This window comes from Salvelinus alpinus, chromosome 6 (genome assembly GCF_045679555.1).
Source record: "Salvelinus alpinus chromosome 6, SLU_Salpinus.1, whole genome shotgun sequence".
NCBI classification, from domain to species: Eukaryota; Metazoa; Chordata; class Actinopteri; order Salmoniformes; family Salmonidae; genus Salvelinus; species Salvelinus alpinus.
The window spans coordinates 30,605,069-30,621,056 of record NC_092091.1 but is presented as its reverse complement, the minus strand read 5'-3'; positions in this window follow the sequence as shown (position 1 = coordinate 30,621,056).

Genomic DNA, 15,988 nt, shown 5'->3' with positions numbered 1-15,988 from the left:
CCACTCACCTCTCACCTACTGTACCCCTCACCTCTCACCTACTGTACCCCTCACCTCTCACCTACTGTACCCCTCACCTCTCACCTACTGTTACCCCTCACCTCTCACCTACTGTTACCCCTCACCTCTCACCTACTGTTACCCCTCACCTCTCACCTACTGTACCCCTCACCTCTCACCTACTGTACCCCTCACCTCTCACCTACTGTACCCCTCACCTCTCATCTACTGTTACCCCTCACCTCTCACCTACTGTTACCCCTCACCTCTCACCTACTGTACCCCTCACCTCTCACCTCTCACCTACTGTACCCCTCACCTCTCACCTACTGTACCCCTCTCCCCATCACCACTCTAAGGAAGAGATTACCACTCAAATAGTCTGCATGAAAACAAAATCATCTCTCCCTTTACCCCTTCCGTCCCTCTCTCCATCTCCACCTCCCATTCCTCCCATCTCTCTCCCCCAGAGGTATGTGGTTTAGGGTTAGGGTTATGGCTAGTGTTAAGGTTGAGCCAGGGTGTGGACATGTAGCTAGGGTTAGGGTTAGTTTAGGGTTCGTTTAGGGCTGACCCTAGCCTTATGTTCAGGGGTAAAGAGAGGGAGATGACAAGGATGAACAGAGAGAAAGAAAACATTTGAGAAATGCATAAGGTGTTGGTGAACTCAACAAAATCGCCTCTGCTCAGTTCCCCACAGCAGAGTCCAACTGGATCCTACCATGCAGGCCTTGCAGTCCCACACTGAGAGACTGGATTCTGGAGAAAAAGTGTGTGAAAAAGTGAGTGAACAGGAGAGTGAGAGGTCGGAGAGCAGCTTGTGCTTCCGATAAATGATCGCTCACCTTCTAACACAACTCACATACTTTATCCTTACACAGAGCCAAAGAAAGATTGGTGCAGTGTGTGCGTGTGTACGTGTGTAGTTGTGCGCGTGCCCACGTCCCATTGGGAGTATCTTAACGTTCCTAGAGTTGTAGAGCAGTTTAAGCTTGCTGCATTAGAGGTTGTTTCTAAGCTGTCTCCAATTTCTTTTCCATTACAATTTCAGAAATCAAAGCCACGAAAACAATTGAACTGAACTGAAGGACCAATATATAGCTACATGCGTATTCTTACACACACACACACACACACACACACATACACACACACGCACGCACGCACGCACGCACGCACGCACGCACGCACACACACACACACACACACACACACACACACACACAGCCAGCTGCAGATATGAAAATTGACATAACAAGGGAGGATGGGGGGGTGGGGGGGGTGGGGGGGGGGGTGGAGAGGGAAGGGAAGGGAAGGGGGAGGAGGAGAAGGAAGGCGGACGGGGCCTGGTGGTATGTGATGGAAAGAGAGAAAAGTTATTCATCAAAACTTCATGATAGTTTGTGATTCATCAGAGAGAAAAGTTAGCTGTTTTAAAGCTTAAATTACAGTGCATTATGTTCAAAACAAAAATGTTGGGCAATACAGGAATTGAGTTAAAGAAATTGATCAATGATGGAGTACTGTGGATACCATTCTCCCTGTGAGCCTCCCAGGACTATGTTGCCCACTATGGGTTAAGAACATAAATTGTTGTTGAATAATGTCTCCAGTATTTATGCTGCAGTAGTTTATGTGTCGGGGGGCTAGGGTCAGTCTGTTATATCTGGAGTATTTCTCCTGTCTCAGCCTCCAGTATTTATGCTGCAGTAGTTTATGTGTCGGGGGGCTAGGTTCAGTCTATATCTGGAGTATTTCTCCTGTCTCAGCCTCCAGTATTTATGCTGCAGTAGTTTATGTGTCGGGGGGCTAGGTTCAGTCTGTTATATCTGGAGTATTTCTCCTGTCTCAGCCTCCAGTATTTATGCTGCAGTAGTTTATGTGTCGGGGGGCTAGGGTCAGTCTGTTATATCTGGAGTATTTCTCCTGTCTCAGCCTCCAGTATTTATGCTGCAGTAGTTTATGTGTCGGGGGGCTAGGTTCAGTCTATATCTGGAGTATTTCTCCTGTCTCAGCCTCCAGTATTTATGCTGCAGTAGTTTATGTGTCAGGGGGCTAGGTTCAGTCTGTTATATCTGGAGTATTTCTCCTGTCTCAGCCTCCAGTATTTATGCTGTAGTAGTTTATGTGTCGGGGGGCTAAGGTCAGTCTGTGTGAATTTAAGTATGCTCTCTCTAATTCTCTCTCTCTCTTTCTTTCTTTCTTTCTGTCAGGACCCGGTGAGAGAAACAGTCACTAATAGTTGGCAGAACCCAGAAGATGAGGCAGACTCAGCAGTATTAGAGATGGTGGTTTAATAAAAGGACAAGATCTTCAGGCAAAGAATATAAATCCACCACGTCCAAAAATAAAGCAAAAAAGCACAAAATGGATATCCTCCAAAATACAAAGAAACTCCACAAAGTGGTAACAACAGCAGGGAAAAACAAACCTCAAAAGACTACTCAAAAATACACAAGCACTAAACCAGAGAACCTCTGGAAAATCCAATAAGAAAAATAGATTAACAGTATGGCTGGGGCTGGGTGCTAACTTACAAACACTGAGCAAGGAACAAAGGAACACACAGGGTTTAAATACTAACAAGGGAATGACCTACAGGTGTAAACAATAATTAGAGCAAGAAAAAACAAAAGGTACAAAAAAGGTGCAATGGGGACATCTAGGGACCAAAACCTGAACAGTCTTGGCCAAAACCTGACAGAATCCCCCTCCTAGGAACGGCTCCTGACGTTCCTACCAGCCTTCTCAGGGTGGAGGATCCTGAACTGACGAATGAGGTCAGGGTCCAGTATGTCCTTGGCAGGAACCCAGGAGCGCTCCTCGGGACCGTAGCCTTCCCAGTCCACCAGATACTGCCAAGACCGCTGCACCCGGCGGGAATCCAGTATCCGGTGGACGGTATAAGCCGACTGGCCACCGATGACACGGGGCGGAGGGGGAGGTCTGCCTGCCGGGATAAGGGGAGAAAAAAACAACAGGTTTTAATAAAGAAATGTGAAATGTTGGATTGATCTTAAGGGATCTGGGTAAGTGCAGGCGAAAAGTAACGGGATTGACTCTCCTGGCAATCTTAAAGGGACCGATGAACCTCTGGGACAGCTTGCGAGACTCCACCCGTAGTGGTAAATTCTTAGTAGAAAGCCATACTCTCTGGCCGGGGTACAGGGTAGGACCGGGACGGCGACGTCTGTTGGCTTGTCGTTGGTACTGCTGAGAGGAACGCAGAAGATTAAGACGTGCCTTCTTCCACGTAAGCCGACAGCGTCTGATGAACCTTGAGGCTGAAGGCACTCTGACTTCTGCCTCCTGGTCCGGGAACAATAGAGGCGCATAGCCAAACTGACACTCATGTGGGGATATACCAGTGGAGGAGGAGCACAAGGTGTTGTGCGCGTACTCGGCCCAAACAATGAATGATGAACATGTGGACGGGTTGTTGGAAACCATGCATCTGAGGGTGGTTTCCAGCTCCTGATTCATCCTCTCAGTTTGGCCATTGGACTCCGGATGGTACCCTGAAGATAAACTGGCCGTGGCCCCTATGAGTTGGCAGAAGGCCTTCCAAAACCTTGAGGCGAACTGGGGACCTCTGTCGGAAACCATATCTTGCGGAATCCCAAAGACTCGGAACACATGGTTAATCACCAACTCAGCTGTTTCCTTGGCAGAAGGTAATTTGGTCAAGGGAACAAACCTGGCCGCCTTAGAAAACCTGTCGATGATGACTAGGATCGTAGTATTACCATGGGACGGAGGAAGGCCAGTAATAAAGTCCAATGAGATATGGGACCAGGGTCGGTGGGGAATAGATAGAGGGTGAAGGAGTCCTTGAGGGCGGAGGTGAGAAGATTTGCCCTGGCAGCACACGGAACAGGCCTTGACGAAAGTGTCAACGTCTTCTCTTATGGTGGGCCACCAGAACTTAAGCTGGGTGAACTCCAAGGTGCGACCTACGCCCGGGTGACAGGTGAGGCGAGAGGAGTGCCCCCACAGAAGAACTTGGGACCTTGCTGCCTTGGGAACAAACAACCGATTAGCAGGACCTCCTGCAGGGCCCGGTTCGATGGCTTGAGCTTGTTTCACGGTATCCTCCACTTGCCACGAGATCGGAGCCACGATCTTAGCGGCCGGAAGGACAGTCATGTCAGTATCTTCTCGAATGGCAGGAGAGTAGATTCGTGACAAGGCGTCCGGTTTGAGATTCTTCGACCCGGGTCTATAGGTGAGGATAAACTGAAATCTGCTGAAGAAAAGAGACCATCGAGCTTGTCTGGAGTTCAACCGCTTCGCCTGCTGGATATACTCCAGATTTTTGTTGTCCGTAAGCACTTGAAACGGTTGAGAAGCCCCCTCGAGCCAGTTTCTCCATTCCTTCAATACCATTTTAACCGCTAGGAGTTCACGATCCCCCACATCGTAAATCCTCTCGGCCGGGGTAAGCCGGTGAGAGAAGAAGGCGCAAGGATGAAGCTTCTTGTCTTCACCCCTCTGAGACAGGACAGCTCCAACCCCAACCTCTGATGCGTCTACCTCCACTACAAAAGGTTCATCCGCCGTTGGTAGTGTCAGGATGGGAGCAGAGAGGATGCGCTGCTTGAGTCCTTGGAAGGCCGTCTCAGCTTCTCTTCCCCACAGAAACCTTGTGTTGCCACCCTTGGTTACAGCTGAGAGAGGGGCTGCCACCGAGCTGAAGTTCTTGATGAACTTGGGGTAAAAGTTGGTGAAGCCCAGGAAACGCTGAACTTCCTTAACGGACTTGGGGGTGGGCCAATCCGCTACCGCCCCTACCTTCTTGGGGTCCATCTGGACTCGACCGGGTTCCACTATAAATCCCAGGAATTGTACTCGAGAGGAATGGAATTCACACTTCTCCGGCTTAACGTACAAATGGCTGTCTAGGAGGCGTTTGAGCACTTGTCTGACATGCTTAGTGTGTTCTTGAAGGGAGCTCGAAAAGATGAGGATGTCATCCAAGTAAACAAACACGAAAATGCTAAGCATATCCCTAAGCACATCGTTTATGAGCGCTTGGAACACAGCCGGGGCGTTGGTCACGCCGAAGGGCATCACCAAGTATTCGTAGTGACCAGTAGGCGTGTTGAAAGCGGTCTTCCACTCGTCACCGGGTTTGATCCGCACAAGATGGTATGCGTTCCGTAGGTCAAGCTTAGTGAAGACCACTGCTTCCTGGAGCAGCTCAAAGGCTGTGGCCATAAGGGGTAGCGGGTAGCGGTTACGGACGGTTATGGCATTAAGTCCCCGGTAGTCGATGCAAGGACGTAATCCACCGTCTTTTTTGGCCACAAAGAAAAAACCTGCTCCCGCCGGCGAGGTGGATGGACGCATGAGGCCTGCTGCCAGAGCGTCCTTGATGTAGGTATCCATAGCAGCTCGTTCGGGAGGAGATAGGGAAAAGATCCGACCCCTGGGGGGGCAGGTGCCCGGAAACAGGTCGATGGGGCAATCGTAAGGTCTATGGGGTGGTAGTTTGGTGGCCCTCTGTTTGCTAAATACCGGTTTGAGGTCATGGTAACACTCGGGAACTCGGGACAGGTCGATGGATTCTAGAGACTCGGGAGGGGAACTCGGGGACTTAGGGAAGATACATGTGGCTTGGCACGTAGGACCCCACTGCTTGATAGTGCCCACAGACCAGTCGATGTGAGGGTTATGGCTGTGAAGCCAGGGGTATCCAAGGACGAGAGGGAACTCGGAGCACGAGGTCAGATGAAAGTTCATCACTTCCTGGTGTTGGGAAACTGAAAGTCGCAAGGGGGTAGTCACACGAGTGACAAGTCCAGATCCCAAAGGGCTTCCATCCAACGTAGTAACCCTTATGGGGTCACTAAGAGGTTCAGAGGGAACGCCATTCTCCTTCGCCCAGACACCATCCATGAAGTTACCTGCGGCTCCAGAGTCTACCAAGGCTTGAAGGGGAAGCTCGTGGTTGTCCCAGGAAAGGGTAACTGGAATAAGCAGGCGGGAGTTGGATGGATGGGAGGAGGTTATGTTTCCCGTTACAGTCCTCCCAGGCCTGCACGGGAGAGTGCGTTTTCCCTGGAGCCCGGGACACGTGGAGAGGAAATGGCCCGGTTTGCCGCAATATAGACAGCATCGCTCCCTTATCCGGCGGTCTCTCTCAGCCTGGGAGATGCGTCCACCCTGCATGGGTTCCGGTGGAGTCAGCGAGGATAAAGGTGGAGACTCGGAGCTGGGACCGATAGGAGCTAGGGTGAGAGATCTACGGGTGAGCTCTCTCTCTCTCAGACGCTGGTCTATGCGTGAAGCCAACTTGATCAGGGACTCGAGGTTGTCCGGTGGTTCCCGAGTGGCCAGTTCATCTTGGATGGTGTCGGAAAGGCCCTTCAAAAAACACACTGTGAGCGCCTCGTCGTTCCAACCACTCGCTGCTGCCACCGTGCGGAACTGGATGGCATAGTCCGTCACGCTGCGCCGACCTTGGCTGAGAGTCAGGAGCTGTTTGGCTGAGTCAGGACCCCTGGTGGGATCTTGAAACACTCGCTTGAATTCTTCAGCAAAGGTAGAGTAGCTGGCACAGCAGGGACTTTGGGCATCCCACACAGCAGTAGCCCAGGCTAGGGCTTTTTCCGACAGCAGGGTGATGATATATGCTATCTTGGACCGGTCGGTGGGAAACGACGAGGGTTGCAGCTCGAAGGAGAGAGAACATTGGGTGAAAAACCCCTTACAAACACTCGGATCACCTGAGAACCGTTGGGGAGGCGGCAGACGAGGTTCAGCCAGGGGGTTAACTGCCACGGGCACTTGAATCTGATGAACTGGAGCAGAAGCGGTTGCAGGGGAAAGTTGATCAGAAATCTGATTTATGGAAGTCATCATCTCCGACAGAAGTTGAGAATGTCCAGCCAGTAAGGCCTCTTGCTGAACCAGAGCAGCTTCGTGACGTTGGACAGTCCCCTCGTGGTGGGACAGCATGGGGAAAAAGTCCTGGGTACTGGCTGCCTCTGGGTTCATTTTAATGGCTCAGTGTTTCTGTCAGGACCCGGTGAGAGAAACAGTCACTAATAGTTGGCAGAACCCAGAAGATGAGGCAGACTCAGCAGTATTAGAGATGGTGGTTTAATAAAAGGACAAGATCTTCAGGCAAAGAATATAAATCCACCACGTCCAAAAATAAAGCAAAAAAGCACAAAATGGATATCCTCCAAAATACAAAGAAACTCCACAAAGTGGTAACAACAGCAGGGAAAAACAAACCTCAAAAGACTACTCAAAAATACACAAGCACTAAACCAGAGAACCTCTGGAAAATCCAATAAGAAAAATAGATTAACAGTATGGCTGGGGCTGGGTGCTAACTTACAAACACTGAGCAAGGAACAAAGGAACACACAGGGTTTAAATACTAACAAGGGAATGACCTACAGGTGTAAACAATAATTAGAGCAAGAAAAAACAAAAGGTACAAAAAAGGTGCAATGGGGACATCTAGGGACCAAAACCCGAACAGTCTTGGCCAAAACCTGACACTTTCTTTCTCTCTCTCTCGGAGGACCTGAGCCCTAGGACCATGCCTCAGGACTACCTCGCCTGATGACTCCTTGCTGTCCCCAGTCCACCTGGCCGTGCTGCTGCTCCAGTTTCAACTGTTCTACCTGTCAAATACCTGCTGTTTTCAACTCTCTAGAGACAGCAGGAGCGGTAGAGATACTCTGAATGATCGGCTATGAAAAGCCAACATTTACTCCTGAGGTGCTGACCTGTTGCACCCTCGACAACCACTGTGATTATTATTATTTGACCCTGTTGGTCATCTATGAACATTTGAACATCTTGGCCATGTTCTGTTATAATCTCCACCTGGCACAGCCAGAAGAGCCACCCCTCATAGCCTGGTTCCTCTCTAGGTTTCTTCCTAGGTTCTGGCATTTCTAGGGAGTTTTTCCTTGCCACTGTGCTTCCACTACTGCTTTGCTTGCTTTTTGGGGTTTTAGGCTGGGTTTCTGTACAGCACTTTGAGATATCAGCTGATGTAAGAACGGCTTTGTAAATACATTTAAATGTATTAATATTGTAATCAAATCGAATCAATTTTTATTGGTCACATACACATGGTTAGTAGATGTTATTGCGAGTGTAGTAAAATGCTTGTGCTTCTAGTTCCGACAGTGCAGCAATATCTAACATGTAATCTAACAGTTCCCCAATAACTACCTAATACCCACAAATCTAAGTAAAGGAAAATAATAAGATTATATATACATGTAAATATATGGATGAGCAATGACAGAGCAGCATAGGCAATATGCAATAGATGGTATAAAACACAGTATATACATATGAGATGAGTAATGCAAGATATGTAAACATTCTTAAAGTGGCATATTAAAGTGACTAGTGTTCCATTTATTAAAGTGGCCAATGATTTCAAGTCTGTATGTAGTCAGCAGCCTCTGTGTTAGTGATGGCTGTTTAACAGTCTGATGGCCTTGAGATAGAAGCTGTTTTTCAGGTCTCTCGGTCCCAGCTTTGATGCACCTGTACTGAGCTCGTCTTCTGGATGGTAGTGGGGTGAACAGGCAGTGGCTCCGGTGGTTGTTGTCCTTGATGATCTTTTTGGCCTTCCTGTGACATCGGGTGCTGTAGGTGTCCTGGAGGGTAGGTAGTTTGCCCCTGATGATGCGTTGTGCGGACCGCAACACCCTCTGAAGAGCCTTGCGGTTGATGGCGGTGCAGTTGCCGTACCAGGCGGTGATACAGTTTGTCAGGGTTTTAGGTGACAAGCCACATTTCTTCAGCCTCCTCAGGTTGAAGTGGCGCTGTAGAAGAGGCACTGCTCATTTGTTTTGTTGACATTGAGTGAGAGGTTGTTTTCCTGACACCACCCTCCAAGTGCCCTCACCTCCTCCCTGTAGGCTGTCTAGTTGCTGTTGGTAATCAAGCCTACTACTGTTGTGTCGTCTGCAAACTTGATGATTGAGTTGGAGGCATGCATGGCTACGCAGTCATGGGTGAACAGGGAGTACAGGACGGGGCTGAGAATGCACCCTTGTGGAGCCCCAGTGTTGAGGATCAGTGAAGTGGAGATGTTGTTTCCTAACTTCACTACCTGGGGGTGACCCCTGAACTATAGTCAACAAACAGCATTCTTACATAGGTATTCCTCTTGTCCAGATGGGATAGGGCAGTGTGCAGTGTGATGGCGATTACGTCATCTGTGGACCTGTTGGGGTGGTTTGCAAATTCAAGTGGGTCTAGGGTGACAGGTAGGGTGAAGGTGATATGATCCTTGCTAGCCCCTCAAAGCACTTCATGATGTGAGTGAGTGCTACGGGGCGATAGTCATTTAGTTCCGTTACCTTTGCTTTATTGGGAACAGGAACAATGGTGGCCATCTCGAAGCATATGGGCACAGCAGACTGGGATAGGGAGAAATTGAATATGTCCGTTAACACACCAGCCAGCTGGTCTGAGCATGCTCTGAGGTCGCGGCTAGGGATGCCGTCTGGGCCAGCAGTCTTGCGAGGGTTAACACGTTTAAATGTCTTACTCACGTCGGCCACAGAGAAGGAGAGCCCAGTCCTTGGTGGCGGGCCGTGTCGGTGGCACTGTGTTATCCTCATAGCGAAGCAAGACATCGGTGTCCGTGACATGGCTGGTTTTCCTTTTGTCAACCTTGATTGTCTGTAGACCCTGCCACATACATCTTGTGTCTGAGCCATTGAGTTGTGACTCCACTTTGTCTCTATACTGACGTTTTGCTTGTTTGATTGCCTTGCGGAGGGAATAACTACACCGTTTGTATTCGGCCATATTCCCAGTCACCTTTCCATGGTTAAATGCGGTGGTTCGCGCTTTCAGTTTTGAGCGAATTCCGGCATCTACAGTATCCATGGTTTCTGGTTAGGGTATGTTTTAATAGTCACAGTAGGTACAACATCTCCTATGCACTTCCTTATAAACTCACGAATCAGCGTATACGTCAATATTATTCTCTGAGGCTACACGGAACATGTCCCAGTCTGCGTGATCAAAACAATCTTGAAGCGTGGATTCCGATTAGTCAGACCAGTGTTGAATAGTCCTTAGCACAGGTACATCCTGTTTGAGTTTCTGCCTATAGGAAGGGAGAAGTAAAATGGAGTCATGGTCAGATTTGCCAAAAGGAGGGCGGGGGAGGGCCTTGTATGCATCTCGGAAGTTAGAGTAGCAGTGATCTAGTGTTTTACCAGTGCGAGTGCTACAGTCATTAGGCTGATAGAATTTAGGTAGCCTTGTTCTCAAATTTGTTTGTTAAACTCCCCAGCTACGATAAATGCAGTAAATGGTTTCCAGTTTGCATAAAGTCCAGTGAAGTTCCTTGAGGGCCGTCGTGGTATCGGCTTGAGGGGGGATATACAGGCTATGACAATAACCGAGGAGAATTCCCTTGGGAGAAAATACAGTCGGCATTTGAATGTGAGGAATTCTAGGTCAGGTGATGCACAAAGAGTGCAGGTGGTTGTACTCCGACAGCATATCCGAGAGAGACATGCTTCCATGAAACAGAGTATGTTACAATCCCTGATGTCTCTCTGGAAAGCAACCCTTGCCCTAATTTTGTCTACCTTGTTATCTCGAGACTGGACATTAGCGAGTAATACACTCGGAAGCGGTGGGTGGTGTGCGTGCCTCCGAAGTCTTACTAGAAGACCGCTCCGTCTACCTCTTCTCCGGTGTCGTTGTTTTGGTCAGCCTCTGGAATCAGTTCAAATGCCCTGGGTGGTACGGACAAAGGATACGCTTCTGGAAAGTCGTATTCCTGGTCGTAGTGCTGGTAAATTGACGTCACTCTGCTATCCAATAGTTCTTCCCGGTTGTATGTAATAACAGATGTTCTGAGCTAACAATGTAAGAAATAATAATAATACATAAACAAATAAAAAATCAGGCAAAGTTTCCTAAGGACTAGAAGCGAGGCAGCCCTTAAATTGTATTGTATTGCACCCTCTAAACTTGTTCTGCCTTCCCCTTATCCCTTATCCAAAATCTGTTGTTGCTAGCAATATTCATAAAATTACATTGAAAGTATATATATACTGTATATACAGTACCCCACTTTGGGAACCCCTGCACTACCCCAACACCATGCAACACTATCCCTCTATTGAAAGGATTCTTAGTCCATGCCTAGTATAGTATATTCCAGGTTCTGCGTGAAACATGTTCATGTCTGCAGTAGAAGTAATAATAACAACCTGTCCACATGGAAAACTAAGAGGACTGGCTCATAGATGACTGCATGCTTATAGTTAGCTTTATTACTGGTCCTCGGAGCCCTGCTAGGTAGAAGATAAGGGCCTTTGCATGTACAATATGTGCAATCTCCTAATGAACTCACTAGATGAACACACAGGAGTGAAAGCCACTCATTCCCACCACACACACCCAATACTGCTCACACCAGACTCCCAGACATTCACACCACATACTCCTGAGGAATGCAGCTCATATGACAGCCTGATAATGAGCTCATAAACAGTGAGATTAAACAATTAACTAACCCAGTGGAACCTCCGAACCTCAGTCCCATTCTCCAGCTGGGCTGTCGCCATGGAATGTCCCGTGTAAAATCTCTCCCTAGGAGAATATGGGACTCTACAGTCAAAAACGTAGCTATAGATATGCCAGTAGGCTAGATTACATTGTCTGTATAATGAAACAATCCCTAGAAAACTGTTGTTTTGACAGTGGATTGATGTATTATTTGCATTTATAGACTGGTTTTACGCAGCACAAACATTACATCCAAGATGCAAGAGAGGTAGGGCTAAGGTAGGGTTACTGAAGTAATTACTAGAAATTACTAAATTACTGAAATTACTGAAGTAAATACATTATTGCCGTCTGCCAGGATTCTAAATGGCAGCACGGCGATACCGTAGGCCTATAGCTTCGTGAAACATGCGAAAATCCCAACCAAATAGCATCGCATAATCTGATACCCTAGCAATAGGCAGCCGTGTAGACGTCACAATTTCAGGACCATGGACAGCGATCAGTAGTTTATACTTTGAGAGTAAATTGAGTATGTAGAATGCTTATTGGGCATAATATGGATATAGTTAGTATGCCAGAAGTTCCCGGATGTCGTACTAGATTTGCAAAAACACGAAGTATACAAGCAGTGGACACTATTTTGTGCTTTCAGGGCCTATAATGGAATTCTTCAGAAAATGGGCGTGGCTTCACAGCATTTTCAGATTTGAAGAAAATGCCGAAAAATATGCAGTCGAAGTCCGATGAGAGCGGATACAAATTCATTGCTTTAACAAATGATGACAAATGTTAAGAAAATGTTAAGCAATGTAATAAAGTAATGACTTTTCAAATAAGTTACATTACACTTTATGTTGGCTGACAATTTGTTAGCTACGCTAGCCTTATGAATCGCATAGCATATAATTACAGCAGTTGCTTGTACCGGTATGTTAGCTAGCTACCTAAGGTTAGTTAGCTACTAATACATCGAACTTGCCAGAATATTAACTATATATGCTATCTAACTAACTAGCCAATGTGTATTGACTTGATTATTTACATCATTCTTAGCTTAGCTAAGTGGTATAGTCATTGTGCGTTGCCAATGGACATTGTTAATGAAGTCATAAGATGTCTAGCTAGTCATTTGTTATGCTAACAAGCTAGCAAGAAGTTGCATAACAACAGCGTCAACTTCCGTCAAACATGCAAAGCGCTAGTACACTCAACTGAAATGAAACCGTTTGTTTATGCTATACTAAAATGAACGAATAGTATGTAGTATATACTCATTAAGTATGTAGTATACAGTATGTTAGAATGGGTATTCGAACACTGCTTAGGATTCTGCTCTATTTTTCAAGCGCTGCCGTTGGTGTTGATCACAGCAGATAACGTAGCCTGTGCGGTGATACGTCAGCACATGCATCCAACGACAGGACCATCTAACTTGCCCACTCTAGCTATAGCTAGCTAGCTGGCTGGCAAGCACTATCAGTTTACAGAGTCACGTTTAATAATAAAAATCCTTGTTTCATAATCGATTTTTGGATTAATAATTTCTGTTGCATGTAAATACGTTTTATGCATGATTATGGTGTAATAGCAATTTACTTTATGCACGTCAATAATGTTTGTTTATTTCATTGCTATGGTCACCGGCGGCTGTCACCCTCTTGTGTAAAGGCATTAACCGTTTTGACTAGAGGGACAAGTGGGGTACTGTCTGAAAAGCGCTTAAAGCTGCAATATGTAACTTTTTGGTTGACCTGACTAAATTGACATGTGAGTTATGGATCTGTCATTTTCATTGAAAGCAAGTCTAAGAAGCGGCAGATCTGTTCTGTGTGCACTATTTCTTCTTACGTTTCGGTTTTGCATCTTTTACGTTCGGTTTCAGCTTCAAACATCTGAAAATCAGTTTTTGGTTATTGAAAAGATATTTCACAGCGGTTTAGATGGTACAATGATTCTTTTCACTTTACTTGCTTGTTTTGTCACATAAACTGAAATTAGGCAAACTATTAAAAAAATTGCAACCATTAAATGGTGGAGCGATTTCTGCATATTGCACCTTTAACACCTCCAACACTGTCAAAACATAATTTATGTGGGTGTCATATCTGATTGAATCTAGGCCTTTGCCCTGTTTACATCGTGACATATTTCATTACGCCGTAAATAATCTTTATGCATTCTTGTTCTGCTACTGGACAGAGAGCACAGGGTTTCACAACACAAGACAAGGTGGATTAGAGTATCTCGTCAGAGATCACATTTATTTTAGGAGATTGCAAAATATGACGTTTTCATTCAAGACAGGAGAAACATATTGTTTCAGTTGATAATAAAACATGTTTCATTTAGTTACTTTTTCCTAAAGTTGTTTCTAAAACGTTCTAGCAAGTCAAGTTATCATACAAAGCAGCTAGCTAGCTAGCTAGCGACCTCCACCTAATAATTATCATCTAAAACAAACATCATTACCATCACAATAAACTAAAACGGGAGGCAACAGTCATAAAGTATAACTGGCTTAACAGCCAATGTGTATTATTTTTTAACATACTCTTATTATATTACTCACTTATAGGAATTGGTCATTGTTTACAAGTTGCTAGATATCCCATAAACCCATAGGCTGCATTCCAAACACGTAAAAGACGCACCCTTTCCCCTCAGCCCTCAAATTAAGTGGACACTTCTGATGACATATCATGACGTCTGACGAGTTTACACTTGCAGGGCAAGGGGCGAGGGAGGAAGGAATTAATTTTAAATGGACCGCTCTTGTCCGGAAATTTGTTTGTCCCGCAACGATTGTGTTTTTAGCCACCGGTAGCTGGGTGCTTTATATGCCCTACAGTCAATTATGATTGCATGTCTACTTATATCAACTATATAATTATTAATATACGCCTACTGTATGATAGCTGGCAAATTAATTATCTAACTAACGTTAGCCTGCCTAGCTACTTCTGAAGAAGGAAAATGTTTTATTTCAACAATTTCCAAAAGCTAACCAAACAAAAACATCATTACATCATTATTTTATAAGACGTGTTTGTGCATTAGTAGCACAATTTCTAATTTATTTACATTCGTTTTTACTTACACTTGTATATTGACGTTGTGGTTTTAAGTTTTGGCTGACTTTTCTTAGCGGATGTACAGTCGTCACAAATTGAATTCTGGGGCTTTTCAGGCCCCGAAGTGAACATAATTGTACACTCACAAACTCCATTAAAAGCGAGGGCTGAGGGGCTTACATTGCAAACTTCCCTTGCTTGGCTAATCATTTGGACCAACGCCAAATATATATATATGTTTAACCTTCATTTAACTAGGCAAGTCAGTTAAGAACAAATTCTTATTTACAATGACGGCCTACACCGGCCAAACTCAGACAACGCTGGACCACTCCAGGGCCCTCAAATACGGCTGCAGGGATTCCCCCAAGGGCACAGGGTGAGTGTAAGTGGACGAGTGTGTGTCTTTTATGCCTTTGAAACGCAGCCATAGTCAAAAACCACGTGTTTTCATGTTCTTCTCTGGTTTGGTGACTTCCTGTTCTTCAATGGACTCTGACCGGACTGAAGAAGATTAAGAGTTTTGAAAAATACGAAGTACAGAGAACGTATCGCAACGGAGCCTTCTACCGCAAGGAGGCGTTATGATTCCACTCTGTTGTGGACGCTCCCGGTTCAAATGTAAACTCCTGACTTCAACTGTATGTGGGAAATCTTTCAAGACTTTTAGAAAAGCATTCCAGGTGAATCTGGTTGAGAGAATGCCAAGAGTGTGCAAAGCTGTCATCAAGGTGAAGGGTGGCTACTTTGAAGAATCTAAAATTTTAAATATATTTTCAGTTGTTTAACACTTTTTTGGTCACTACATGATTCCATATGTGTTCTTTCATGGTTTTGATGTCTTCACTATTATTCTTCAATGTAGAAAATAGTAAAAATATAGAAAAACCCTTGAATGAGTAGGTGTGTCCAAACTTTTGACTGGTACTGTATGTGCTTGCTTGGGTGTGTGTATGTGTTGTCTCTGTCAGTCCTCTTTGTGTCTGTTTTAGATAACAGGATTTTCTCAGATTCATGTCTGAAAATATCCACTGTTGATTAGAAATGCTAGAATATAATTTCAATTAAGTCTCAATGTGCTTTTTGGATTAATACAACAGCAAAAGCATTATTGGAATAAAAAAAAACATAAACTCTATTTCATGTACAGTATTTTGGGAAACTGGAAGATTACATTTTCTCATAAAGATCCTGCTTTTGGAACATAATCTTGGGTAAACCAGATTATCACTACTCCCTCATGTTATTGTTCGTCGCTGATCCACCACCTACGCATCTAGTCTGTCAGAGAATTGAATGAGAGCATGGAAACCATTCAACTGTCTTCATTGTAATCTAACACCTTCACATAATTGGATTTACTAAAACTATGGTAGCACCTTCTAATACCCTCT